Source organism: Pseudophryne corroboree, chromosome 4 (genome assembly GCF_028390025.1).
Source record: "Pseudophryne corroboree isolate aPseCor3 chromosome 4, aPseCor3.hap2, whole genome shotgun sequence".
Taxonomy (NCBI): Eukaryota; Metazoa; Chordata; class Amphibia; order Anura; family Myobatrachidae; genus Pseudophryne; species Pseudophryne corroboree.
In genome coordinates this window covers 624,067,088-624,094,408 of record NC_086447.1, presented here as the reverse complement: position 1 = coordinate 624,094,408, position 27,321 = coordinate 624,067,088, and the positions used below count along the sequence as shown (strand labels likewise).

Genomic DNA, 27,321 nt, shown 5'->3' with positions numbered 1-27,321 from the left:
CAAGGGATTCCCTTTTAGTTTCAAATCTGGAGAAGAACGAAAAGGGAAAAAAAGGATAGACTGTCTCAGATTTGTTGTCACCTTCAATACTGAATGGAGACTGATCTTGCAAAGTCTGCAGAAACATTGGCATTTTCTTATGATGGACACAGACCTCTGTGACATTCTACCTGAAAGGGTTCAAGCTAGTTGGAGAAGGTCCAAGAGCCTAAAAGAAACAATGTGAGAATCCATCTAATAACCCCTAACAAGAATTTCTGCTGCGGGGTACACTGGGCTCCACAAGGATTGGACAATGGAGTGTAGAAAAGTATCTTGATCCGAGGCACCAACATGCTCAAAGCTTTGACTGTTCCCAGAATGCACAGCGCCGCCTCTTATATCACCCCGCCTCCCAGCACAGGAGCTCAGTTTTGTAAGTTGGTTCTGCAGTAAGCAGACACTGAACAGAGGGGCTGCTCCAGGCAGCCCTAAGAAAAGCTTTTTATGAGGTAAAAAGTGAAGACTTCAAGGGCAGCAGCGGTGGTAAATGTCTTGTGACATTCACTGCTGCAGCTCCAGCTCTCCCCAGCGGGGCTGTACACTCCCGAGCCCTGGTTGCTGGGTACCTACAGCGGAGGATCCGGTTTTCTTCATGTTAGACACACACTGCTGGGGCTCTCCAGGATCGCGTGGCCGCGCTTCGGGAGGTGGCAAGTGGGTCCCGCTTGCGGGATCCGGTCTTTATCGCGATCCGGCGCGGTCAGTGGGAGGCGGGCCGCGCACCCTGGGCGGTGGATACAGGCGATCCCACGAGAACACCAGGGCATGGGCGCAGGTCAGGTTTTCTCTCTAAACCAATTCTTATATCACCCACAGTACCCAGTGGTTTTGCCAGCAGAGGGGATAAGGCTTAGACCTGAAGCCCCAGGGCGCCATTTCTAGCAAGTGTTCCCGCCCTGGAGCTGCATATCTGTCTTTTCCTCACTCCCTGTCAGTGTCAGCGGTGTCATTAACCCTCAGCTCACTATTCCTGAGACTGCTTGGGCAAATCCGCCTATGTAAAGCCGCCTGGTTGTTAGCGCTGTACCTTTACATGACACTTAAGTATTCTACCTGCCTTTTTAGACAGTGATAGTTAAGAAAGAGTGCACTAAGGGTTTTTTAGTACAATTACCCTGTGATATACATCCAGTTCTTACTGTGTACTGTTATATCTATTGTTATATAGCTGTGTAAGCTAGTCCAGTGCAGTATTATTGTCAGTAATAACCTCTGCATTGTACAAACTGTGACTTTCTGTGTGTCCATTTCGTGTCTTTCACTCATCCTGCTATCCCTATATTCCATAACCTGAGGGGGCTTGGTGCGTCAGGTTTTATCTAATATAGGATTTTCACAAAGATATACTGTATTACATATTTTTCTCTGTGATTTAGTCACCATATCTCTCCTTTATCTCTGCTAGTGCTGACTACACTGCGCAGGGGTTTGGGTTCAGAGGTATAGTGCTGCTGATAATTGTACTGTGTTAACCTCATACTGCAAGTTCTATCATGTCTGCTTCTGAGGGTAACGGTTCTGGGGCTGAACACACTGCCGGTGTTGCTGACGTCACGGGGCCATATGATGAGAATATAGCAGCTGTGGGCTCTGGTTCTGGGGGCTCCTTGCCCCCCAGTGGGACTGTGGCAACGGAGGCACATACTGACCCACCGTGGGCCACTTTTTCCACGCTTCTGCATACGCTAGTTCATAAACTAACTCCCCCTATGGGACCCCCAATGCCGGTACACCCGTATGTCGTCCCTGCAGCTAACCCGCCGTGGGTGGACGATTTATCTGCTCAATTAAAGAAGTTGAACCAGTCCCTGACTACTAAAAAGTCTGACCAATGCTCACCTAAGTCCAAGAGGTCCTCTAAGCGAGTGCTTATCTCCTCACAATCCACTGACACCTAGTCTGATGAAGACTGCACATTTACTGACCCCTCAGGTCCTGACTCAGACACGGCTGATGGGGAGGGTAGTTCAAATGTGGATGTTCCTGATCTTTTGGAGGCTATTAAGTTAATTCTGCAGATTACGGATGATCCCGAGCCATCCGTCCCTCCTAAGAAACCAGATAGGTTCAAGCGTCAGAAGGTGGTTAAGCAAGTTTTACCTCACTCTGACCACCTAGTGGATATACGTCAGGAACCCTGGGAAAACCCGAATACGAAGTTTGTGCCTCAAAAGAAGATGCTGGCTCGCTATCCCCTCGCGCCAGAGCTGTCTAAAAATTGGGAAACACCTCCTCCAGTAGACTCATGTGGCTAGGATGGTGGTTTCCTCAGCTCTACCTGTCACTACCGTCACGTCTCTAAAAGAGCCTACAGATAAGCATGTGGAGGGTTGTCTGAAAGCGATTTACACCCTCACGGGTGCTGCGCAAAGGCCCACTATTGCAGCTACATGGCCTGCAGGGGCTATTGAAGCATGGGCCTTGGAGTTAGAAGCTGAAATCTCTTCTGACCATGCTAGACAATGCTTTTCATATATTGTCACAGCTTCTCAATATATTAAAGAGGCGGCTTCTGATGCCGGTATCCTAGCAGCCAAGGCCTCTACTACTTCAGTCCTGGCTCGCCGGATATTGTGGCTGAGATCCTGGTCTGTGGATCTGGACTCTAGAAAAACCCTGGAGGTACTCCCTTTCAAGGGAGATATTCTGTTTGGGGAGGGCTTAAATAAGATTGTGGCTGACTTGGCTACTGCCAAAACTGCCTGTCTGCCTAATACCGCTACTTCTGTGTCGAAGGTTAAAGGTACGTCCTTTCGCCCCTTTCGTCCTTCAGGTAAAGCAAAAGGTCAGGCGTACCATAAGCAAGCCCGCACTTCACAACCTGGTAAGCCGAAGCCCAAAAGAGCCTGGGCTGCTCGTTAGCCAGCTGCCAAGACCGATAAGCCTGCCGCATGACGGGGCGGGCCTCCCCCTGGGGGATCCGAGGGTGGGGGGCCGGCTTCTAGGGTATACCCAGGAATGGTTGAAGACCACTTCAGATGCCTGGGTACGGGAAGTCGTCACTCGAGGTTACGCCATAGCCTTCAAATACCGACCCCCTCATCATTTTTGCCAGACAGACGTCTTTTTGGACCAGACAAAGGCAAAAACTCTACACTCGGTGGTACAGACCCTCCTGGATACAGGAGTAGTAGTCTAGGTGCCTCTTGCTATTCTAGTCCGCTTTTTCTAGTCCCGAAACCGAATGGGTCCTCCCGGCCCATTCTCATCCTCAAGGCATTGAACAGGTTTGTGAAGGTCTCCAAGTTCCGTATGGAAACCCTTCGCTCTATAGTTCTGGCCTTGGAACCTGGGGACTACATGGTCTCCCTGGACATACAGGATGCTTACCTGCATATTCCTATAGCAGTGTCACATCAACAATACCTGAGGTTCGCTATTGGCAACCTACATTACCAGTTTTCGGGCGTTACCCTTTGGTTTAACGGGTTCACTATAAACTGCCGGCGGCTGGCCTCCCGGCGACCAGCATACCGGCGCTGGGAGGCCGGCCGCCGGCTTACCGACAGTGTGGCGAGCGCAAATGAGCCCCTTGCGGGCTCGCTGCACTCGCCACGCTACGGGCACGGTGGCGTGCTACGCATGCCACACTATTTTATTCTCCCTCCAGGGGGGTCGTGGACCCCCACGAGGGAGAATAAGTGTCGGTATGCCGGCTGTCGGGCTCCCGGCGCCGGTATGCTGGTCGCCGGGAGCCCGACCGCCGGCATACTGAAGACCACCCGGTTTAACAACGGCTCCGCGAGTCTTCACCAAAGTTATGGCGGTGTTGACGGTGGTACTCTGCCGTCAAGGGGTCAGGATACTGCCGTATCTGGACGACTTGTTAATCCTGGCAAATTCCCCAGATCTTCTCCTGCGTCATCTGGATATGATGATCCGGTTTCTACAAGCCCACGGGTGGCTCATCAACTGGAAGAAATCCTCCCTGGTCCCTGCTCAGAGTATGGTACACCTGGGAGTGTTGTTGGACACTCTCAACCAGAGGTTGGTCTTGTCTCAGGAGAAAGTCCTGAAGATTCAGGACAGGATTCGTTGCTTCTTTTCTCGTCCGCAAGTGTCGATACATTCGGTAATGCAGGTGCTGGGCCTAATGGTATCAGCATTCGGCATGGTGGAGTATGCTCAATTCCATTCTCGCCCCCTCCAGAGGCTGATTCTGGCCAAGTGGGACGGCCTGCCTCACCGGATCAGGACTCAAATGATCCTCTTGACTCCGGAGGACCGTCTGTCGCTACACTGGTCGCTCCGGGACCAACAATTGTGCAGGGGTCGTCCCTTCTGGATATCAAACTGGGTCCTGTTGACAACAGATGCCAGTCTAAGAGGTTGGGGCGCGGTGCTGGAGCAACACTCCCTTCAGGGTCGGTGGACCAAGGAAGAATCTCTCCTCTCAATCAACATTCTGGAATTGCGGGCGGTCTTCAATGCGTTTGAACCTGGCCCAGCATTTAATTCAGAACCGTCCTGTTCAAGTACAGTCGGACAACGCCACCACAGTGGCTTACATAAATCATCAAGGCGGCATTTGAAGCCGTTTGGCAATGAAGGAAGTCTCACGGATTCTACGTTGGGCGAATCGCCATCTACCGGCCATATCGGTAATATTCATTCCGGGAGTCCTGAATTGGGAAGCGGACTTTCTCAGTCGTCAGGACATGCATGCCGGCGAATGGGGCCTCCATCCAGAAGTGTTTCAACTCCTCGTGGAAAGGTGGGGCCTTCCAGACGTGGATCTGATGGCGTCTCGACACAATCACAAGGTTCCGGTCTTCGGAGCAAGGACAAGGGATCCTCAAGCAGCATTCGTGGATGCGCTGGCAGTGCCGTGGAGTTTTCGGCTGCCATATGTGTTCCCTCCGGTGTCGCTCCTGCCCATGGTAATTCAGAAGTTCAAGCAAGAAAAAGGAAATCTGCTCCTCGTAGCTCCAGCGTGGCCCAGATGGCACTGGCTCTCAGACCTGCAGGGCCTATCGTCAGAGCGTACAATTCTACTTCCACAACGCCCAGACCTCTTCGTTCAGGGCCCTTTTGTCTACCAGGACCTAGCCCGGCTATCTTTGACGGCGTGGCTCTTGAAGCTTCCGTCTTGAAGGCTAAGGGGTTTTCTGAGGGGGTCATTAAAACTATGTTGCGGGCCCGGAAACCGGCTTCTGCTCGGATTTATCATAGGGTCTGGCATTCCTACTTTGTTTGGTGCGCATCTAACAAATATGACGCTTCCAAGTTTAGTACAGCCAAACTTTTGGCTTTTCTGCAGCAAGGCCTAGATTTAGGACTGTGTCTGGCCTCCCTTAAGGTTCATATTTCTGCCTTGTCGGTGTGGTTTCAGAGAAAAATTGCGACTTTACCTGATGTTCATACTTTCACTCAGGGTGTGTTGCGTATCCAACCTCCCTATGTCCCGCCTGTGGCTCCTTGGGATTTGTCGTGGTTTTGGAGGCGTTGCAGGAGCCTCCATTTGAACCTCTTGGTTCAGCTGACATTAAGTGGCTTTCCCTTAAGGTGGTGTTCTTGCTGGCTATTGCCTCTGCTAGAAGAGTGTCGGATCTGGGTGCCTTGTCTTGTAGTTCCCCATATCTGATTTTTCACCGTGACCGGGCGGTTCTTAGGACTCGTCCCGGATATTTACCTAAGGTGGTTTCTTCGTTCCACCTTAATCAGGAGATTGTGGTTCCGGCCTTTGTCTCTCCTGATTTGTCTCCCAAAGAGCGGTCTTTGGATGTGGTACGGGCTCTCTGTATCTATGTGAAGAGAACTGCTTCTATTCGAAAATCTGATTCTCTCTTTGTTTTGTTTGGATTTCACAAACGTGGCTGGCCTGCTCATAAGCAAACTCTGGCCAGATGGATTAGAATGGTAATTGCACATGCTTATGTGAGGGCTGGTCTGTCATCTCCTGCTCACATTACGGCCCATTCTACTCGGTCTGTTGGACCTTCTTGGGTTGCCCAACGTGGTGCGACCCTTGACCAATTGTGCAAGGCGGCTACGTGGTCCTCAGTGAACACGTTCATAAGGTTCTATGCCTTCGATACTGCCGCTTCCCATGATGCTTCCTTTGGACGCTGGGTTCTTGTGCCCGCTACAGTGCTTCCCCTCCCATAAGGAACTGCTTTAGGACATCCCCATTGTCCAATTCTTGTGGAGCCCAGTGTACCCCGCAGCAGAAAACGAGTTTTATGGTAAGAACTTACCTTTGTTAAAACTCTTTCTGCGAGGTACACTGGGCTCCACAAGGCGCCCACCCTGACGCACTTAGCTTCTTTGAGTTGGTATGGCATTAGCCGCTGAAACGTCTCCTGTCATGAGAATGCGGTGTTGTGGCTACTAACCGTTGTAGTCTCTTTTCCTGCTACTGCATTGGGCTGGTTAACTAAAAACTGAGCTCCTGTGCTGGGAGGCGGGGTGATATAGGAGGCAGCGCTGTGCATTCTGGGAACAGTCAAAGATTTGAGCCTGTTGGTGCCTCGGATCAAGATCCTATTCTACACCCCATTGTCCAATCCTTGTGGAGCCCAGTGTACCTCGCAGAAAGAGTTTTAACAAAGTTAAGTTCTATCCATAAAACTTGTTATTTATAATATTGAAGGTTTGCACAAATGTAGAAATAGTAAAGCTTGCCAATATATGGTGGAAGCAAAGTTGTTTAAAGATGAATTTCGGAAAACATGGAATATCAAAGACTACATAGAATGTAGAACCATGGGTGTTGTATACCATCTTCGATGCCCGTGTGGCAAGAAATACATAGGCAAGATGATTAGACCTCTGAAACAAAGGTTTTTGGAACATGTGGGGTCTCTTAGGAATGCCAGAAAAGACCAACTAAGATTCAAGACTCTCACACCTGTATCAAGACATTTTCTAAAATATCATGACAGTTCTCCAAAAGATCTAAAAGCCTTTGCTATGGAGAGAGTCGTTTTGGGCATAAGAGGGGGAGATCTGGATGGAGAATTACTAAAAAGGGAAATGAGATGGATATTTCTCCTGGACAGTATGACTCCTAAAGGTATTAATGCGAATAACAGCTACTTACCTTTTCTATGAATAACCTAACTAAACTTACTTAATGGGGAATCCGAGTGATAAGTTCCTGCTGAGAATCCAGCTGAGGAAGTTACTGACCGTCCTCAGTATAACCATGCATATTCCAGTGAAATTACATAAGGATATTTGTGTACTTGATACTTATCTTATTAATCTTTGAAAGAGTTTAACTGATGGGGCTGGATTAAATAAAATATAACCTGTGGGACTATTGTTTGTATTACAGGCTTTCTGACATACAGTATATGAGGAAAAGGAAATCTTTCAATTATAAGGACGGATAGATATGTCAGACAAATATGTCCCATCCACCCAAGGAATTTAATATATTCTTTATTAGGAGAACCCGTGTATCGAAACTCTTAGGATGAAAAACATTTTCAAATGGAATCAAAGATCATATTTCATATAATAGGATATGTATTACAGACAAGGGACTGGATATTTCTCTAACGTCCTAGTGGATGCTGGGGACTCCGTAAGGACCATGGGGAATAGACGTGGGCACTTTAAGAAAGAATTTAGATTCTGGTGTGCTCTGGCTCCTCCCTCTATGTCCCTCCTCCAGACCTCAGTTTGAATCTGTGCCCGGACGAGCTGGGTGCTGTTCAGTGAGCTCTCCTGAGCTTGCTGTAAGAAAGTATTTTGTTAGGTTTTTTTTATTTTCAGGGAGCTCTGCTGGCAACAGACTCCCTGCATCGTGAGACAGAGGGGAGAGAAGCAGCCCTACTCTCTGAAGCTAGGTCCTGCTTCTTAGGCTACTGGACACCATTAGCTCCAGAGGGATCGTACACAGGATCTCACCCTCGTCGTCCGATCCCAGAGCCGCGCCGCCGTCCCCATCGCAGAGCCGGAAGACAGAAGCCGGGTGAGTATGAGAAGCAAGAAGACTTTGAAATCGGCGGCAGTAGACTCCGTTTTTCACATGAGGTAACGCACAGCACTGCAGCTGTGCGCCATTGCTCCAAACACACCTCACATACTCCGGTCACTGTAAGGGTGCAGGGCGCAGGGGGGGGGCACCCTGGGCAGCATATGGAACTCTGTTGGCAAAAGTACTCATATATACAGTTGGGCCCCCGCCAAAAAGATATGTATTTTAGCGGGACAGAAGCCCGCCGTCGAGGGGGCGGGGCTTCTCCCTCAGCACTCACCAGCGCCATTTTTTCTCCACAGCTCCGCTGAGAAGAAGCTCCCCAGGCTCTCCCCTGCTGATCACGGTAGAAAAGGGTAAAAGGAGAGGGGGGCACATAATTAGGCGCTAAAAACACAATATACAGCAGCTACTGGGTTAACATTAAGTTATTGTGTTATTCCTGGGTTATATAGCCCTGGGGTGTGTGCTGGCATACTCTCTCTCTGTCTCACCAAAGGGCCTTGTGGGGAACTGTCTTCAAAAAGGGCATTCCCTGTGTGTGTGGTGTGTCGGTACGCTTGTGTCGACATGTCTGATGTGGAAGCAGAGCGGGAGCAAATGAATGTGGTGTCTCTGCCGACGGCACCGACACCTGATTGGATGGATATGTGGAAGGTTTTAAATGATAATGTTAATTCCTTGCATAAAAGGTTAGACAAAGCTGAAACCTCAGAGTCCCAACCCATTCCTGATCGTATGTCGCAGAGGCCGACAAGGTCTCAGAAGCGCCCACTATCCCAAATTATTGACACGGATACCGACATGGATTCTGACTCCAGTGTCGATTACGTTGATGCAACGTTACAGCCAAAATTGGCTAAATCCATCCGTTATATGATTATAGCTATTAAGGATGTGCTGCACATCACAGAGGAAACCCCAGTCCCTGACAGGAGGGTTCATATGTATGGGGAAAAGAAGCCGCAGGTAACTTTTCCCCCCTCACTAACTTTGTGGTCAGCGGGTGACCGAAAGTAACCTCACCGCTGACCACAAAGTTCCCACCATTGGTTACAATAAAGCGCATAGGCGCTACATTGTAACACTGCCGTGTGCCGCCTGTCAGACAGTACAGGAGCACACAGCCGATCAGGAGGATGCCACAACGTGGCGTTCCCTGATTGGCTGATGGAACCCACTTAGACATAAGTCAGAGGGGGTTTCTGGCATTCGGGGAAAGGGGTCCCATGTGAAAACATGGGGCCCCTTTCAGTGCGAGGTCGGGTGTCCGTTTTTTTATTTTGACAAGTACCTGGATTACAAATGGATTAAAAGAAGAAGAGGCTTCTACACTGGAGTATGTGAGTATAATTTTTTCCACAGGTACACCATGGATTCTACATGGAGAAGTGGACCGACCCTCGTGTGAACATAAGGTAAGTATGTGTATATGGAGGTGTGTATGTTTGCATTAAAGTTATACTTTCAAGGTGTGTGTCTTATGTTTTTATTGGGGTATTTTTTTAGTAGTAGTACTACAGGTACCAGCGGGCCCGGTTTTCCTCCGCATGCTGGTACTTGTGGTTCTCCAAGTACCAGCTTGCGGGGGAGGCTTGCTGGGACTTGTAGTACTGCTACTAAAAACAATATTCATTTTTTTACACAATGGCTATCAGCCTCCCATCCGCAGCCCATGGATGGGGGGGGACAGCCTCGGGCCCCTGGTCCTTGGGTGGCTGGAGGGGGGGGGGGGGGGGGGGACTCCTTGATTGAAGGGGTCCCCACTCCTCCAGGGTACCCCGGCCAGGGGTGACTAGTTGGTTATGTAATGCCAGGGCCGCCGGGAGCTATATAAAAGTATCCCCCGGCTGTGGCATTATGTATCTGGCTAGTGGAGCCCGGTGCTGGTTTCAGAAATACGGGGGACCCCTACGCTTTTTATCCCCCGTATTTTTGGAACCAGGACCAGGCGCAGAGCCCGGTGCTGGTTGTTTAAATATGGGGGAACCTCTATCATTTTTTCCCCCATATTTTTGCAACCAGGACCGGCTCAAAGAGCCCGAGGCTGGTTTTGCTTAGGAGGGGGGCCCCCACGCAATTTTCTTTCTAAAAATGAACACTTTCCCATCCCCTTCCCACTGATAAACATGCACGGATCTCATGGATCCCTGCATGCCTATCCAAACACGGGATAAAAAAGCAGGTCTGGTTTTTTTTAGCACTTTATTACGAATTGTATTTCTGCACGGCAGTGTTTGGCTATTGTCGGCAGTGTTTGTGATTTGCACTTTTTAGTAAATTCCCGATTTCTACCAAATTGCAGGCGTATTTGACCGATGGTGTATTGATTCGTGATTTTTTCCTAGGACTTCCAAAATATTACGAATGCCCTCATCACTGCCGAGATTTTTGCTTAGTAAATTACCGAAATGACACTTTGAAGAAAAAACGGCATCTCGGTCAAAATCGGGACCTTAGTAAATATACCCCGCTGTCCTTTATATGAGAGATGCTCAAAGAGACATTAGCCTACTAGGTTCTAGTATAAATGCTATGTCGATTTCTGCCAGAAAGGTCCCGTGGACTCGGCAACGGACAGGTGATGCCGACTCAAAAAGGCACATGGAGGTTTTACCTTACAAGGGTGAGGAATTGTTTGGGGAGGGTCTCTCGGACCTGGTCTCCACAGCTACTGCTGGGAAGTCAAATTTTTTGGCATATGTTTCCTCACAACCTAAGAGAGCACCGTATTATCAAATGCAGTCCTTTCGATCACAGAAAAACAAGAAAGTCCGAGGTGCATCCTTTCTTGCCAGAGGCAGGGGCAGAGGAAAGAAGCTACACAACACAGCTAGTTCCCAGGAACAGAAGTTCTCTCCGGCTTCCACTAAATCCACCGCATGACGCTGGGGCTCCACAGGCGGAGCTAGGCCCGGTGGGGGCGCATCTCCGAAATTTCAGCCACAAGTGGGTTCACTCCCAGTTGGATCCCTGGGCAATAGATATTGTGTCTCAGGGATACAAGCTGGAATTCGAAGAGATGCCCCCTCACCGATACCTCAAGTCGGCCCTGCCAGCTTCCCCCTTAGAGAGGGAAATAGTGTTAACTGCAATTCACAAATTGTATCTTCAACAGGTGGTGGTCAAGGTTCCCCTCCTTCAACAAGGAAAGGGTTATTATTCGACCATGTTTGTGGTACTGAAACCGGACGGTTCGGTCAGACCCATATTGAATTTAAAATGGAAGAGATGGAATCGCTGAGAGCGGTCATTGCAAGCCTGGAAGGGGGGATTTTATGGTGTCTCTGGACATAAAGGATGCATACCTTCATGTCCCCATTTATCCACCTCATCAGGCATACCTCAGATTTGTGGTACAGGATTGTCATTACCAATTTCAGACGTTGCCGTTTGGTCTCTCCTTGGCTCCGAGAATATTTACCAAGGTAATGGCGGAAATGATGGTACTCCTGCGGAAGCAAGGGGTCACAATTATCCCATACTTGGACGTTCTCCTCATAAAAGCGAGGTCAAGAGAGCAGTTGCTGATCAGCGTAGCACGTTCTCTGGAAGTGTTACGGCAACACGGCAGGATTCTGAATATTCCAAAGTCGCAGTTGGTGCCTACGACTCGTCTGCCTTTCCTGGGCATGATTCTGGACACAGGCCAGAAAAGGGTTTATCTCCCGATAGAGAAGGTTCAGGAACTCATGACACTGGTCAGGGACCTATTAAAACCAAAACAGGTGTCAGTGCATCACTGCACTCAAGTCCTGGGAAAGATGGTGGCATCATACGAGGCCATTCCCTTCGGCAGGTTCCATGCGAGGATCTTTCAATGGGACTTACTGGACAAATGGTCCGGATCACATCTTCAGATGCATCGGTTAATCACCCTATCCCCAGGGCCAGGGTGTCTCTCCTGTGGAGGCTGCAGAGTGCTCACCTTCTCGAGGGCCGCAGATTCGGCATTCAGGACTGTGTCCTGGTAACCACGGATGCAAGCCTCCGAGGGTGGGGAGCAGTCACACAGGGAAGAAATTTCCAAGGTCTGTGATCAAGTCAAGAGACTTGCCTTCACATCAACATCCTGGAATTAAGGGCCATATACAACGCCCTACGTCAAGCGGAGACCCTGCTTCGCGACCAACCGGTTCTGATTCAGTCAGACAACATCACCGCAGTGGCTCATGTAAACCGCCAAGGCGGCACAAGGAGCAGAGTGGCGATGGCGGAAGCCACCAGAATTCTTCGCTGGGCGGAGAATCACGTAAGCGCACTGTCAGAAGTGTTCATCCCGGGAGTGGACAACTGGGAAGCAGACTTCCTCAGCAGGCACGACCTCCACCCGGGGGAGTGGGGATTTCATCAAGAAGTCTTCTCACATGTTGCAAGTCGGTGGGAACTGCCACAGGTGGACATGATGGCATCCCGCCTCAACAAGAAACTACAGAGGTATTGCGCCAGGTCAAGAGACCCTCAGGCGATAGCTGTAGACGCCCTGGTGACACCGTGGGTGTTCCAATCGGTCTATGTATTTCCTCCTCTTCCTCTCATACCCAAAGTGTTGAGAATCATAAGTAAAAGAGGAGTGAGAACAATACTCATTGTTCCGGATTGGCCAAGAAGGACTTGGTATCCAGATCTGCAAGAAATGCTCAGAGAGGACCCGTGGCCTCTTCCTCTAAGACAGGACTTGTTGCAACAAGGGCCCTGTCTGTACCAAGACTTACCGCGGCTGCGTTTGACGGCATGGCGGTTGAACGCCGGATCCTAGCGGAAAAAGGCATTCCAGATTAGGTCATTCCTACGCTGATAAAGGCTAGGAAGGACGTGACAGCTCAACATTATCACCGTATATGGCGAAAATATGTTGCTTGGTGTGAGGCCAGGAATGCCTCTACGGAGGAATTCCAGCTGGGCCGTTTCCTTCACTTCCTACAGTCTGGAGTGACTTTGGGCCTAAAATTGGGTTCCATTAAGGTCCAGATTTCGGCCCTATCCATTTTCTTTAAAAAGAGCTGGTTTCTCTACCTGAAGTTCAGACGTTTGTGAAGGGAGTGCTGCGTATTAAGCCCCCTTTTGTGCCCCCGGTGGCACCTTGGGATCTTAACGTAGTGTTGAGTTTCCTGAAATCCCACTGGTTTGAACCACTCAAAACGGTGGAATTGAAATATCTCACGTGGAAGGTGGTCATGATACTAGCATTAGCTTCGACTAGGCGTGTGTCAGAATTAGCAGCTTTGTCACATAAAAGCCACTATCTGGTTTTCCATGCGGATAGAGCAGAGTTGCGGACCCGTCCACAATTTCTGCCAAAAGTGGTTTCATCCTTTCATGTAAACCAACCTATTGTGGTGCCTGTGGCTACTACTGACTTGGAGGATTCCGAGTTACTTGATGTGGGCAGGGCTTTGAAGGTTTATGTAGCCAGAACGGCTAGGGTCGGGAAAACAGAATCTTTGTTTATCCTGTATGCTTCCAACAAGCTTGGTGCTCCTGCTTCAAAGCAAACTATTGCTCGCTGGATCTGTAACACGATACAGCAGGCTCATTCTGCGGCTGGATTGCCGCTGCCAAAATCAGTTAAGGCCCATTCCACTAGGAAGGTGTGCTCTTCTTGGGCGGCTGCCCGAGGGGTCTCGGCATTACAGCTGTGCCGAGCGGCTACTTGGTCAGGTTCAAACACGTTTGCAAAGTTCTACAAGTTTAAATACCCTGGCTGAGGAGGACCTCGTGTTTGCTCATTCGGTGCTGACGAGTCATCTGCACTCTCCCGCCCGTTGGGAGCTTTGGTATAATCCCCATGGTCCTTACGGAGGCCCCAGCATCCACTAAGACGTTAAAGAAAATAAGATTTTACTTACTGGTAAATCTATTTCTCGTAGTCCGTAGTGGATGCTGGGCGCCTGTCCCAAGTGCGGACTTCTGCAATACTTGTATATAGTTATTGCTGCAATAAGGGCTATGTTATTGTTGCATCAGGGTTGAACTGATGCTCTGTTGTTGTTCATACTGTTGACTGGGTAAGTTTATCACAAGTTATACGGTGTGATTGGTGTGGCTGGTATGAGTCTTGAATTGAAAAAGAGAGAAAAGACAAAAAACCCTTGTTTGGGAGCACTCGTTTGTAATGATTAATATGATGTAAGTAGAATAAGTAATAAGATGGAATAAAACTTAACCTTTAATTGTTTCTTGAATAAAAAGAAATAAATGTGAAATGATTTTGAGACTCGTGTCTAATATTTGAAGAAAGGAACTTGTTTGACCTTTTTAGCAAATGAGGTACAAGTTACTAAAAGAAGGTGAAAATATCAGAAGGAATGTATTTGATGGATACCATAATGTTCTGATGAAATAAAGTGTATCCAGAACAGTCACTGTACATGCCTTGGAATGAAGGTTTTCAATAGAAGCGTGATGTGGTAGCAAGGTTAAGTTGGCAAACAGAATCTCTTGAGAAAGAAGAGGGGGCCCACTGCACCTGGTATTCTCAGGGGGTTTCCCTTCCTGATACTGACCAGGCCATACCTGCTTAGCTTCCGAGATCGGACAAGATCGGGCGCATTCAGGGTAGTATGGCCGTGGGCCTGTCGTTGGAAATGTGAGAAAAGAGATGAGAGAGGAAATCCACTCTTATTGTCTGTACTGTACATAAATCAAAACCATGAATAGTCCGGGAGTGTTTTTCCAGAAGCAGAAATAGAAGTAGTAGTATGGAAAACGTTAGATGAGATTTGTCCTTTAAAAGGGGCCCACCGCACCTGGTATTCTCATGAGGTTCTCCTTCCTAGTACTGACCAGGCCATGCCTGCTTAGCTTCCGAGATTGGACAAGATCGGGCGTATTCAGGGTAGTATGGCCGTGGGCCAGTATAGAGGAAATATGAATGGAAAGGGAGAGTATGCTGCTTTCTGTACTTCACACTCAACCAAGGCCACAGATAGTCTCAAATTGGTATTTCCAGACAAAGGTGTGTCAGGATAATTCTGAGTGTCTGGGATTGATAGGGATGTAGTGTGGTAGGTAAAGTTTGGCAGATAGTAAACTCTCATGGAAAATGCTGAGAAATGATGTATGGTGTGTGTGTGTATATCTTGATCCTTGGACTGAGAAAAAATGATAACTGATAAATGAAAATAAAATAAAAATCCGAGCTCAGAGAAAGGCTTATAGATGGTTCAATGATAATCAGCACAAAACTTGCTGGCCCCCTGAAGGGAAATCAGATAAGTAATCATGTGCTGGCAAAGAGCTCAAGGCTGGCTCATGGATATTATATATATAGTCTTATAGTGGGAATGAGGTTGATCTATGCCAATTTGTTATAGAACAGAGCTAAGAAATAACTCAAAAATAATTAGATGACAATTAACACAATAATTACTGGTCCCCTGAAGAAAAACCAAGTGAGTGATCATATGTTGGTAAGGAGCTCAAGGCTGGCTCACAAATTATACTATTAGCCTTATATTCAGAGTGAGAAAGATTGATACCAAATATCAAATATTCAATAATTAATGGCAACAAATAGAAAATGCTAACATAAATACACTTGTGTGTTGAAATCACGGTTGAATACCTAAATCTAAAACCTTAGAGGCATAGGCGGGTATTAAGACAAAATTGTGCAGATTTCTATCCGCAAATATAGTGTAGTTACTGCAGTTCTAAAACAGAGGGGAGTGTAGTGGTACACTGAGATCTAGTATCTGCTACCACTACCACTGTGTATGCGAACAAACCCTTTTATAAAATTGGGAATGTGTATAGGCACAGATTTAAATCCTGGTGGTCTAATAGAGATTACCGCAGCACTGAGATCAAATATAGTAACAAACGGGTATATACTCAAGTATACAGTCGGTGTTAGACAACGGATTAATTCTCATTGTGCTCTATTGATTCCCGCTGCACACTTATAACCCTGGTGGTCTAGTGTCAGTTACCGCGGCCGCAAGGTATGCGGCGAACGTTGTCCAGGTCTCCTCTGTTCACAGTCCCGCTACAGTGATTGAGCGCGGCCGCCCGCGCTCCAGACTTTGTCTGGAAATACCAATTTGAGACTATCTGTGGCCTTGGTTGAGTGTGAAGTACAGAAAGCAGCATACTCTCCCTTTCCATTCATATTTCCTCTATACTGGCCCACGGCCATACTACCCTGAATACGCCCGACCTTGTCCAATCTCGGAAGCTAAGCAGGCATGGCCTGGTCAGTACTAGGAAGGAGAACCTCCTGAGAATACCAGGTGCGGTGGGCCCCTTTTAAAGGACAAATCTCATCTAACGTTTTCCATACTACTACTTCTATTTCTGTTTCTGGAAAAACACTCCCGGACTATTCATGGTTTTGATTTATGTACAGTACAGACAATAAGAGTGGATTTCCTCTCTCATCTCTTTCCTCACATTTCCAACGACAGGCCCACGGCCATACTACCCTGAATGCGCCCGATCTTGTCCGATCTCGGAAGCTAAGCAGGTATGGCCTGGTCAGTATCAGGAAGGGAAACCCCCTGAGAATACCAGGTGCAGTGGGCCCCCTCTTCTTTCTCAAGAGATTCTGTTTGCCAACTTAACCCTGCTACCACATCACGCTTCTATTGAAAACCTTCATTCCAAGGCATGTGCAGTGACTGTTCTGGATACACTTTATTTCATCAGAACATTATGGTATCCATCAAACACATTCCTTCTGATATTTTCACCTTCTTTTAGTAACTTGTACCTCATTTGCTAAAAAGGTCAAACAAGTTCCTTTCTTCAAATATTAGACACGAGTCTCAAAATCATTTCACATTTATTTCTTTTTATTCAAGAAACAATTAAAGGTTAAGTTTTATTCCATCTTATTACTTATTCTACTTACATCATATTAATCATTACAAACGAGTGCTCCCAAACAAGGGTTTTTTGTCTTTTCTCTCTTTTTCAATTGTAGTCCAGTCTACAAAATTCCTGGGAGCACCGCCAATTATCAGCAGTTTAAAACTTTTTTGCCAACTGCATATATATTGGTTTCTTTATGTTATTTCTATATTCTGTTTAGATTGTTAAGACTAGTGCGGTTCCATATTGAATTTATCTGGTATGAGTCTTGCCCTGGATTTCCAAAATCCTTTCCTTGTACTGTCAGCTCTTCCGGGCACAGTTTCTCTAACTGAGGTCTGGAGGAGGGACATAGAGGGAGGAGCCAGAGCACACCAGAATCTAAATTCTTTCTTAAAGTGCCCATGTCTCCTGCGGAGCCCGTCTATTCCCCATGGTCCTTACGGAGTCCCCAGCATCCACTACGGACTACGAGAAATAGATTTACCGGTAAGTAAAATCTTATTTTTTCTAGATCTGACAATGGTTACAACATAGTACTAACAATGGTTAATATATTTTTTTTTAGAACAATTCAGCTCTACTTACCTGGTTAACAAGGAATCCAAGTGACGAAAGCTCGACAGATGTGACATCCTATGTTCTCTATCATATGTGATATAATTTAACTTGCCTTTCCTGCGGAGATTTTAACTATCTTTTAAAATGATCTGAAGAATAACCTAAGTCTTGAGAACACTTAGATGGTCATATAATGTAAAATGTAATATCTATAAGGTATATATTCAGGAACTGTGCTTTAATAGTCAGTTTATTATTTGTATTAACACTAAAGGGATTTATTATCCTTTCAATAACAAAAAAATTTATAACTGTAACTGCACATGGTAATATTAATTTTATTAATACACTTTTATAAGCAAGGATGGATATTCAATTTACGAGTGCAATCCTGGAAATATTGATGTATACATACCTTTTTGAATAAATATATGAGTGAAAATTTTGGGGGAAATACACCCATGTTGGATATGAATAAACATTTTAAGATTTATAATTATACACATATAATAATATACAGTATATAATATGTAATATGGATATGAATAATTGTTTAAGGTCTATAACTATATACAAATACCTTTTTAATAATTAAAATACTATTTTGTCTTACATCCCAGAGGATGCTGGGGTCCATATTAGTACCATGGGGTATAGACGGGTCCACCAGGAGCCATTGGCACTTTAAGAGTTTAACAGTGTGGGCTGGCTCCTCCCTCTATGCCCCTCCTACCAGACTCAGTTTAGAAAATGTGCCCGGAGGAGCCGGTCTCAGCTAGGGGAGCTCTACAGAACTTTCTTAGTAAAAGTTTATTTTAGAGTTTTTTTATTTTACAGGGAGGCTGCTGGCAACAGCCTCCCTGCATCGTGGGACTGAAGGTGGGAGTAGTGTCTGCCCTGCGGGGTCTGAGCCACTATTTCCGCTGACAGGATACTGAGCTCCTGAGGGGATTGATCGCACCCCGCCGCAGGGGAACGCACACCCTGGCAGCATGCTGCCACCCCCTTACAGAGCCTGAAGATCAGTGGCGAGTGAGTCATCGGCCCCCTGGATAGAGGGGAGCCAATGTGAAGATGACGGTAACAGGGTAGGTAACGCAGTACTAACTGCGCTCCAGGGTTCAGCAGTACATGGTGCGGCATTGTAAGGGGCGCACTGAGCCGGCGTCTACACCCTTTACTGACCACAAAACCTGTTTGGGTCCCTGGATCTCAGCCAGCAGTAAAATCCTCAGGCCAGCATAATCTTCTAGAGCTGGAAAACAGCGCCATTAGGGGGCGGAGCTTCTCAGAGCAGACCCAGCAGCGTTTCAGCGCCAGTTTCCTGCCTGCAGCTGCCTGTTAAGAGCAGTCCCTCCAGCTATCTGTATGGTACCAGGGGGTTTTAGAAGGGGAGGGGAGGCTGTATATAGGCGGTGTCACCTATTAAGGGGCACAGTCAGTGCTGGTTAAGGGTCTCCCTATACCTGTAAAGCGCTGTGTGTGGGTTGGCTCCAATCTCTGTATCTCTGCCGTTCTTGGGAGGGAAACTCTGTCTACCCATTATCCTGTGTGTATGTGGGGTGTGTGGGTTTGCTAACTACCATATCTAGAGACTGTCTCATATGCTGCAGAGGATATGTCTTCTCAGGATGATCCCATTCCATGTTGTCAGGATTGCACTGTTGTAGCGCAGATCCCGGCTAGGGAACCGGAGTGGTTTGCCACTATTAGAGGGGTTATTTCTCAGATTTCGGAGAGGATTGCTCAGACTGGGAATACAACTCAGGTATTGTAATCCTATATGGCAGTATGGTTCGGTTCTGTCTCCTCGGGCCCCATTGCGGTACACTCTGAAATACGTGCTCTTGCCCAAATTACTCAAGATGATACTGATTCTGAAACGGCAGACGGTGATGGGGATGTGTTGAGGGGACGGCATTAGGGGGGTGCAGTTGATGATTGAGGCCATGCGGGATGTGTTGGAATATTGCAGACACAACTCCTCAGCAGGTTGAGGTTTACTTCACAGACCATAAGCAAGCCTCGCTAACCTTCCCTGCATCTAAGGAATTAAATGCTATATTTGAGAAATCATGGTAAAACCCGGAGAAAAAATTCCAGATCCCTAAAAGGGTTCTGGTTGCTTTTCCCTTCCCGGAGGAGGACAGGAAAAAATGGGAGACCCCGCCTATTGTTGACGCGTCTGTATCCAGGCTGTCAAAGCAGGTGGTCTTACCTGTCCCGGGATCTACCGCGTTGAAAGACCTGGCAGATCGCAAGGTTGATGCTACACTCAAATCCATTTACACGGCTTCAGGGGTGATACTACGGCCTACTATTGCCTGTGCATGGATTTCAAAAGCAATAGCAAAGTAGTCAAGCACTCTGCAGGACGACTTGACTACGATGGATAAAGGTGATGTTGATTTGTTTTTATGTAACATACAGGATTCTGCGGGGTTTCAGGTAGAATCCATGAAGGATCTGGGTTCCATGGCTGCTGGGATCTCTTCCCTGTCCGTCTTGGCTCGCAGGGGTCTCTGGCTGTGCCAATGGTCTGCGGACGCAGAATCCAGGAAAAGTGTGAAGAACCTACCCTACACAAGTCAGGCTCTTTTTGGGGAGGCGCTGGATGCATGTATTGCCACGGTTACCGCTGGTAAGTCTCCTTTTCTTCCCTCAGCTGCACCGGCTATGAAGAAACCCTTTTCTCCCAACACGTCACAGTCCTTTCGGCCCGCTAGGTCTAGAAAGAGCAAGCCCTCTCACACCTTCTTTAGAGGTGGTTGTGACAAATCCAAAAAACATGCACCTGCAGGTTCCCAGGACCAGAAGCCTGCTTCTAGTGCCTCAAAGTCCTCAGCATGACGGTGGACCGCACAGCATGGAGGTCGGTCAGGTGGGAGTGAAACTCCGGCATTTTAGCCATGTCTGGGTGTCGTCCGGCCTGGATCCCTGGGTACAGGATATTGTGTCCCGGGGATACAGGCTGGAGTACCAAACTCTTCCACCTCACCGATTCTTCAAATCAGGCTTGCTAGCTTTGCCGGCAGACAGAGCTATTCTACTGGACGCTATCCGAAAATTGGTACTGTCGGAGGTCATTGTTCCAGTTCCACCTCATCAGTTAAACAACGGTTACTATTCGGACCTTTTTGTGGTACCAAAGCCAGATGGTTTGGTCAGGCCAATTCTGAACTTGAAATCATTAAACCCTTATCTCAGGGAGTTCAAATTCAAAATGGAGTCTTTGAGAGCGGTAATCTCAGGACTGGCAGAGGAGGAGTTCCTTGTGTCCCTGGACATGAAGGATGCGTACCTCCACATTCCGACTTGGTCACCGCATCAGGCTTATCTCAGGTTTGCACTGATAGACGATCACTATCAGTTTCAAGCACTGCCATTCGGTCTCTCCACAGCGCCGAGGGACTTCTCCAAGGTGATGGCAGAGATGATGGTTCTCCTCCGCAAGCAGGGGGTGAACATAATTCCATATCTGGATGATTTGCTGATCAAGGCATCGTCCAGGGAGAAGCTGTTAGGGTCCATTGCTCTCACAATGCATCTGCTCAGGGAGTACGGTTGGATCCTGAACCTTCCAAAGGCTCATCTGGAGCCGACAAGGAGGCTATCTTTCCTGGGGATGATCCTCGACACGGAGGTGCAGAGGGTGTTTCTACCGGTGGATAAAGCATTGGTGATTCAAACGATGGTCCGGGAAGCCTGCCTGTGTATCGGTTCATCAGGGCATCCGCCTTCTGGGGAAGATGAGGGCCTCCTATGAGGCTCTGCAGTACAGAAGGTTTCATGCTCGTTCCTTTCAACTGGATCGCCTGGACCAGTGGTCGGGATCTCACCTTCACATGCACCAGAGGATTCGTCTGTCGCCGAAGGCAAGTATTTCCCTCTTCTGGTGGCTGCAACTACCTCACCTTCTGGAGGGCCGAAGGTTCGGGGTTCAGGACTGGATCCTTCTCACCTCAGAGGATGGGGAGCAGTCACTCAGGGGGAAACCTTCTAAGGAAGGTGGTCAAGTCAGGAATTCCTTCTTCCAATGAACATCCTGGAGCTAAGAGCCGTATACAACGGTCTTCTTCAAGCAGCTCACCTACTGCAGGATCGGGCTGTTCAGGTGCAGGCGGACAATGTGACCACAGTGGCCTACATAAACCAACAAGGCAGAACGAAGAGCAGGGCTGCAATGTCAAAGGTGACAAGAATCCTCCTCTGGGCTGAAAGGCACGCAGTGGCGATGTCAGCAATCTTCATTCCGGGAGTGGACAACTGGGAAGCGGACTTCCTCAGCAGACATGATCTCCATCCAGGAGAGTGAGGCCTCCACCCAGAGGTGTTCGAGGAGGTAACCGGTTGGTGGGGGGTTCCTCACATAGATGTGATGGCCTCCCACCTCAACAATAAGCTGCGGAGGTACTATTCCAGGTCGAGAGACCCACAAGCGGTGGCAGTGGACGCACTGGTAACTCCGTGGGTGTTCCCGTCAGCGTATGTGTTCCCCCCCACTTCCTCTCATTCCATGAGTTCTATAGCTGGTAAAAAGAACAAAGGTTCAGGCAATCCTCATTGCTCAGCACTGGTCAAGGAGGGCTTGGTACGCGGATCTTCTGTATCTCCTAGTGGAAGATCCAAGGCCTCTGCCTCTTCGGGAGGATCTTCTACTACAGGTGCCGTTCGCTTATCAAGACTTACCACGGCTACATTTGATGGTATGGCGGTTGAGTGCCAGATCTTAGCTGAAAGGGTATTCCGAGCGCAGTTATTTCTACCCTGATACAGGCTAGGAAGGGAGTAACGTCTAAACATTACCATCGAATTTGGAAAAAATGTGTCTTGGTTTGAATCCAAGAAGTTTCCTGCGGTGGAGTGTCAACTTGGATGGTTTCTCCTATTCCTGCAAGCAGGTGTGGATATGGGCCTGAGTATGGGATCCCTCAAGGTCCAGATCTCGGCTTTATCCATTTTCTTCCAGAATCAATTGGCTGCCCTCCCTGAGTTTCAGACCCTTTTTGAAAGGGGTTCTGCACATCTAGCCTTCCTTTGTGGCGCCGACGGTGCCCTGGGATCTTGATGTGGTGTTGCATTTCCTGCAATCGGATTGGTTTGAGCCTCTACAGGAGGCTTAAGTCAAGTTTCTCACGTGGAAGGCTGTCACTTTGTTGGCCTTAGCTTCTGCGCGACGTGTGTCGGAATTGGTAGCTTTGTCCAGTAAAAGTCCCTATCTGGTCTTCCATGAAGATAGGGCGGAACTCAGGACGCGTCCACAGTTCCTTCCAAAGGTTGTGTCGGATTTTCATATCAACCAACCTATTGTGGTGCCAGTGGCCACTGACTCATCAGTTGCTTCAAAGGCCTTGGATGTTGTGAGGGCTTTGAAGATCTATGTGAAGAGGACTGCTCATCACAGAAAATCGGACTCTGTTTGTCCTGTATGATCCCAAGAAAATTGGGTGTCATGCTTCTAAGCAGATGAATTCCCGATGGATCAGGTTCACCATCCAGCATGCATATTCTACGGCAGGATTGCCATGTCCAAAATCTATTAAAGCCCACTCTACTCGGAAAGTGGGTTCTTCCTGGGCGGCTGCCCAGGGTGTCTCAGCTTTGCCGAGCAGCGACTTGGTCTGGGTCGAGCACGTTTGCTAAGTTTTACAAGTTCGATACTTTGGCCTCTGATGACCTCAAGTTTGGTCAAGCAGTTCTGCAGGAGCCTGCGCACTCTCCCTCCCATTCTGGGAACTTTGGTACATCCCCATGATACTAATATGGACCCCAGCATCCTCTATGACGTAAGAGAACATAAGATTTTAATTACCTACCGGTAAATCCTTTTCTCGTAGTCCGTAGAGGATGCTGGGCGCCCGCCCAGCGCTTCTTTATCCTGCAGTGGTTATTTGGTTCAGTACTGCCTGGTTCCTAGGTAAGTTCTGTGTTCCTTACTTTTTCAGATGTTGCTGAGTTTTCCAGCCTGTTGGCCAGATTTGCCTTGTGTACGCTGGTGTGAATCTCGCCACTACCTGTGTGTTTCCTTCTCTCGAAGTATGTCGTCTCCTCGGGCAGTTTCTAGACTGGGTCTGGTAGGAGGGTCATAGAGGGAGGAGCCAGCCCACACTGCTAAAATCTAAAAGTGCCAGTGGCTCCTGGTGGACCAGTCTATACCCCATGGTACTAAATGGACCCCAGCATCCTCTACGGACTGCGAGAAAAGGATTTACTGGTAGGTAATTAAAATCCTATTTTGTCTTTCGTCCTAGAGGATGCTGGGGTCCAATTTAGTACCATAGGGTATAGACGGGTCCACTAAAAGCCACTGACACTTAAGAGTTTAATAGTGTGGGCTGGCCCCTCCCTCTATGCCCATCCTACCAGATCAGTTTAGAAAATGTGTCCGGAGGAGCCGGTCACAGCTAGGGAAGCTCCTAGGAGTTTTCTTGGTTTTACAGGAGTTTGTTGTTTTACAGGAAGGCTGTACAGCCTCCCTGCTTCGTGGGACTTAGGGTGGGGAGTAGGAACCAACTTGATGAAGAGTTAATGGTTCTCTACTCCGCTGACAGGACACTGAGCTCCTGAGGGTTATGATCGCAAGCCCACAAGGCAACCGCTCACTCCCGCAGCACGGCCGCCACTCCCTAACCGAACCAGGAGATTGAAGAGTGGTGAGTACAGTGCCGGCGTCCTGGTTAGCGGGTCGCCAGTGGGTATGGTGGCACAAGGGTTGGAGCGCAGCTTGGAGGGGCTGCGCTCCTGATAGGTCCAGCAACATGCATCATGTTTGCACTTGATGGACATCCTGGGCCAGCGCATTTCCCTACACCGGTCACGCTAGTTAACCTCAGGCCAGTATAATCACTTAGTGCGGGAAGCCGCACGCCATTACAGGGGGCAGGGTTTTTCTTCTCATACCGCATCCAGCAGTCACCAGCGCCATTTTCTCCCTGCAGACCATACAGAGGCGCTGACTGGGAACGCTGCCCTCCACATAACTCCACAAGTACTCTTCGGTAGCAGGGTGTTATAGACAGGGGGGGGGGGGGGGAGGAGGAGGAGGAGTGTTATGTTAAGACTAACTACCCTTTTAAGGATAGTTAGTCAACGCCAGGCTTTTACTCTGGGGAAAACTGTATATGACATTTTCCCGTGTGTGTGTGTGTTAATCCCACATTATCATGTCTAAGTAATCTATATCTATATCCTTTGCTGCAGAGTGTTTATCTTCTCCTGAGGAGTCTATTCCATGTACTCAGGACTGCAATATGCTTTCTCAGCCTAATGAATCCGAACCTGCATTGGTGCATTCTTTAAGGGGAATGATATCCCAGATTTCTACCAAGGTGTCACATAGTGAGAAAGAGACACAGTTTTTGAGGAAATCAGTGGAGGGTTTGCAGTATTCGACTCCCACTACTTCATCAAAAGACCCACCTGCATATCCACAAAAGCATACACTTGCCCAGATAATGCAAGCTGATACTGACTCTGGTACAGGGGACGGTGATGGGGATATGCGGGGGGGATGCATCCCTTGCTAAAGGGGTGCAACTTATGATTAAAGCAATTAGGGATGTTTTGCACATTTACCTGAGCAGGAAGAGGAATCTTATTTTACCGTAAATAAGAAATCCTCCATAACCTCCCTGCTTCTAAGGAGTTAAATTCCCTATTTGAGAAATCCTGGGAAAACCCAGAGAAAAAATTCCAAATTCCTAAAAGAATTCTCATTGCTTTTCCTTTCCCTGAAGAGGACAGGAAAAAGTGGGAAAACCCACCTATTGTAGACTCTTCCGTATCTAGGTTGTCTAAAAAGGTGGTTTTACCTGTCCCTGGTTCAACCGCCTTAAAGGAGCCAGCTGACCACAAGATTGAGACTACGCTCAAATCACTATACACTGCTACAGGCATTGCTTTAAGGCCCACCATTGCTTGTGCATGGATTTCTAAAGCCATAGTAAAGTGGTCAGGTACATAACTTGAGGAATTGGATATTATGGATAGAAGTGACATTGACTTGTTTTTACGTCACATACAGGATTCTGCAGGAAGGTGGAGGCCATGATGGACATTGGCCAGCTTAATGCAAGGGCTACTTCCATGGCAGTGTCGGCGTGCAGAGGACTCTGGCTACACCAATGGACTGCGGATGCAGCATCCAAGAAAAGTGTGGAGAACCTGCCCTTCACAAGTCAGGCACTATTTGGGGACCATTTGGATGCGTGGATTTCCACGACAACTGCGGGTAAGTCGACAATTTTTCCCTCCACACCAGCAACGGCTAGGAAATCTTATCCTACGCCTACACTGCAGTCCTTTCGGGCCGCAAAATTTTAAAAATCCAACCCCCACCTTCTTTAGAGGAGGTTGGGGAAATTCCAGAAAACCTACGCCAACAGGTTCCCAGGAACAGAAGTCAGGCTCTGCTTCTTCCAAATCTTCAGCATGACAGTGGACCTCCCAGGCTGAAGATTGGGCAGGTGTGAGCAAGACTAAAAGATTTCAGTCACATCTGGACATCATCGTGCCTGGATCCCTGGGTGACAGATATTGTTGCTCAGTGATACAGACTGGAGTTTCAGGAACTCCCACCTCACAGATTCTTCATGTCAGGCTTACCAGTTTCGCTGACAGAAAGGGCTATCCTACAGGAAGCCATTTAAAAGTTGGTAAGAACAAATGTCATTGTTCCAGTTCCACCTCACCTAAACAACAATGGGTATTACTCACACCTGTTTGTGGTACCGAAACCGGACGGTTCGGTGAGGCCTATATTGAACCTGAAGTCATTGAACCCCTACTTAAGGGTTTTCCAATTCAAGATGAAGTCTCTGAGAGCTGTGATCTCAGGTCTGGAAGAGGGGGAATTCCTGGTGTCCCTGGATATCAAGGATGCGTACCTTCACATTCCGATCTGGCCGCCTCACCAGGCCTATCTGCTGTTTGCACTACAGGATTGTCACTATCAGTTCCAGACTTTACCATTTGGCCTCTCCACAGCACCGAGGGTGTTCACCAAGGTCATGGCGGAGATGATGCTCCTCCGCAAACAGGGAGTGAACATAATTTGATATCTGGACGATCTGCTGATAAAAGCATCTTCCAGGGAGAAGCTGTTGCAGAGTATTGCTCTTTCAACTTTACTTCTGCGGGATCATGGGTAGATCCTGAACCTTCCAAAGTCACATTTGGAACCGACAAGGAGACCACCCTTCCTGGGGATGATGCTCAACACAGAAGTGCAGAGGGTGTTTCTACCAGTGGAGAAAGTGTTGGCAATCCAATCAATGGTCCGGGATGTATTGAAGCCAGCCCATGTATCGGTTAATCAGTGCATTCGCCTTCTAGGAAAGATGGTGGCCTCCTACGAGGCTCTACAGTGCGGAAGATTCCATGCACAGTTCTTCCAGCTGGATCTCCTGGAGAAGTGGTTGGGATCACATCTTCACATGCACCAGCGGATACACCTGTCGCCGAAAGCCAGGATTTCACTCCTATGGTAGCTGCAAACTTCTCACCTGTTCGAGGGCCTCAGGTTCGGGATTCAGTGCTGTATTCTTCTAACCACGGATGCAAGCCTCAGAGTTTGGGGAGCAGTCACCCGAAGGGAAAACTTCCAAGGAAGGTGGTCAAGTCAGGAATCTAGAAACGAAGGGCCAGATACAGCGGCCTTCTACAAGCGTCACATCTTCTGCAAGATCGAGCCATTCAGATTCAGTCAGACAACGTCACAGCAGCGTCCTACATAAACAGGCAGGGTGGAATAAAGAGCAGAGCCGCAATGTCAGAGGTGACGAGAATCCTCCTCTGGGCGGAAAGGCATGCTCTGGTACTGTCAGCGATCTTCATTCTGGGAGTTGACAACTGGGAAGCGGACTTCCTCAGCAGACACGATCTCCTTCCAGGAGGATGTGGCCTCCACCCGGAGGTATTCACAGAGGTAACAAGCCGATGAGGCATACCTCAAATAGACATCATGGCCCCTCACCTCA

The 27,321-nt window shown here is 48.1% G+C and overlaps 4 pseudogenes; 2 read left to right on the top strand and 2 right to left on the bottom strand.

Moving 5' to 3' along the window:
* Positions 1-14,426: 14,426 nt before the first annotated feature.
* LOC134913879 (5S ribosomal RNA) lies at positions 14,427-14,544 on the bottom strand (annotated as a pseudogene).
* Positions 14,545-14,706: 162 nt separating this feature from the next.
* Positions 14,707-14,824, bottom strand: LOC134912369 (5S ribosomal RNA; annotated as a pseudogene).
* A 1,273-nt stretch (positions 14,825-16,097) lies between these two features.
* Positions 16,098-16,215, top strand: LOC134912721 (5S ribosomal RNA; annotated as a pseudogene).
* Positions 16,216-16,377: 162 nt separating this feature from the next.
* On the top strand, positions 16,378-16,495 carry LOC134913878 (5S ribosomal RNA; annotated as a pseudogene).
* Positions 16,496-27,321: the final 10,826 nt, after the last annotated feature.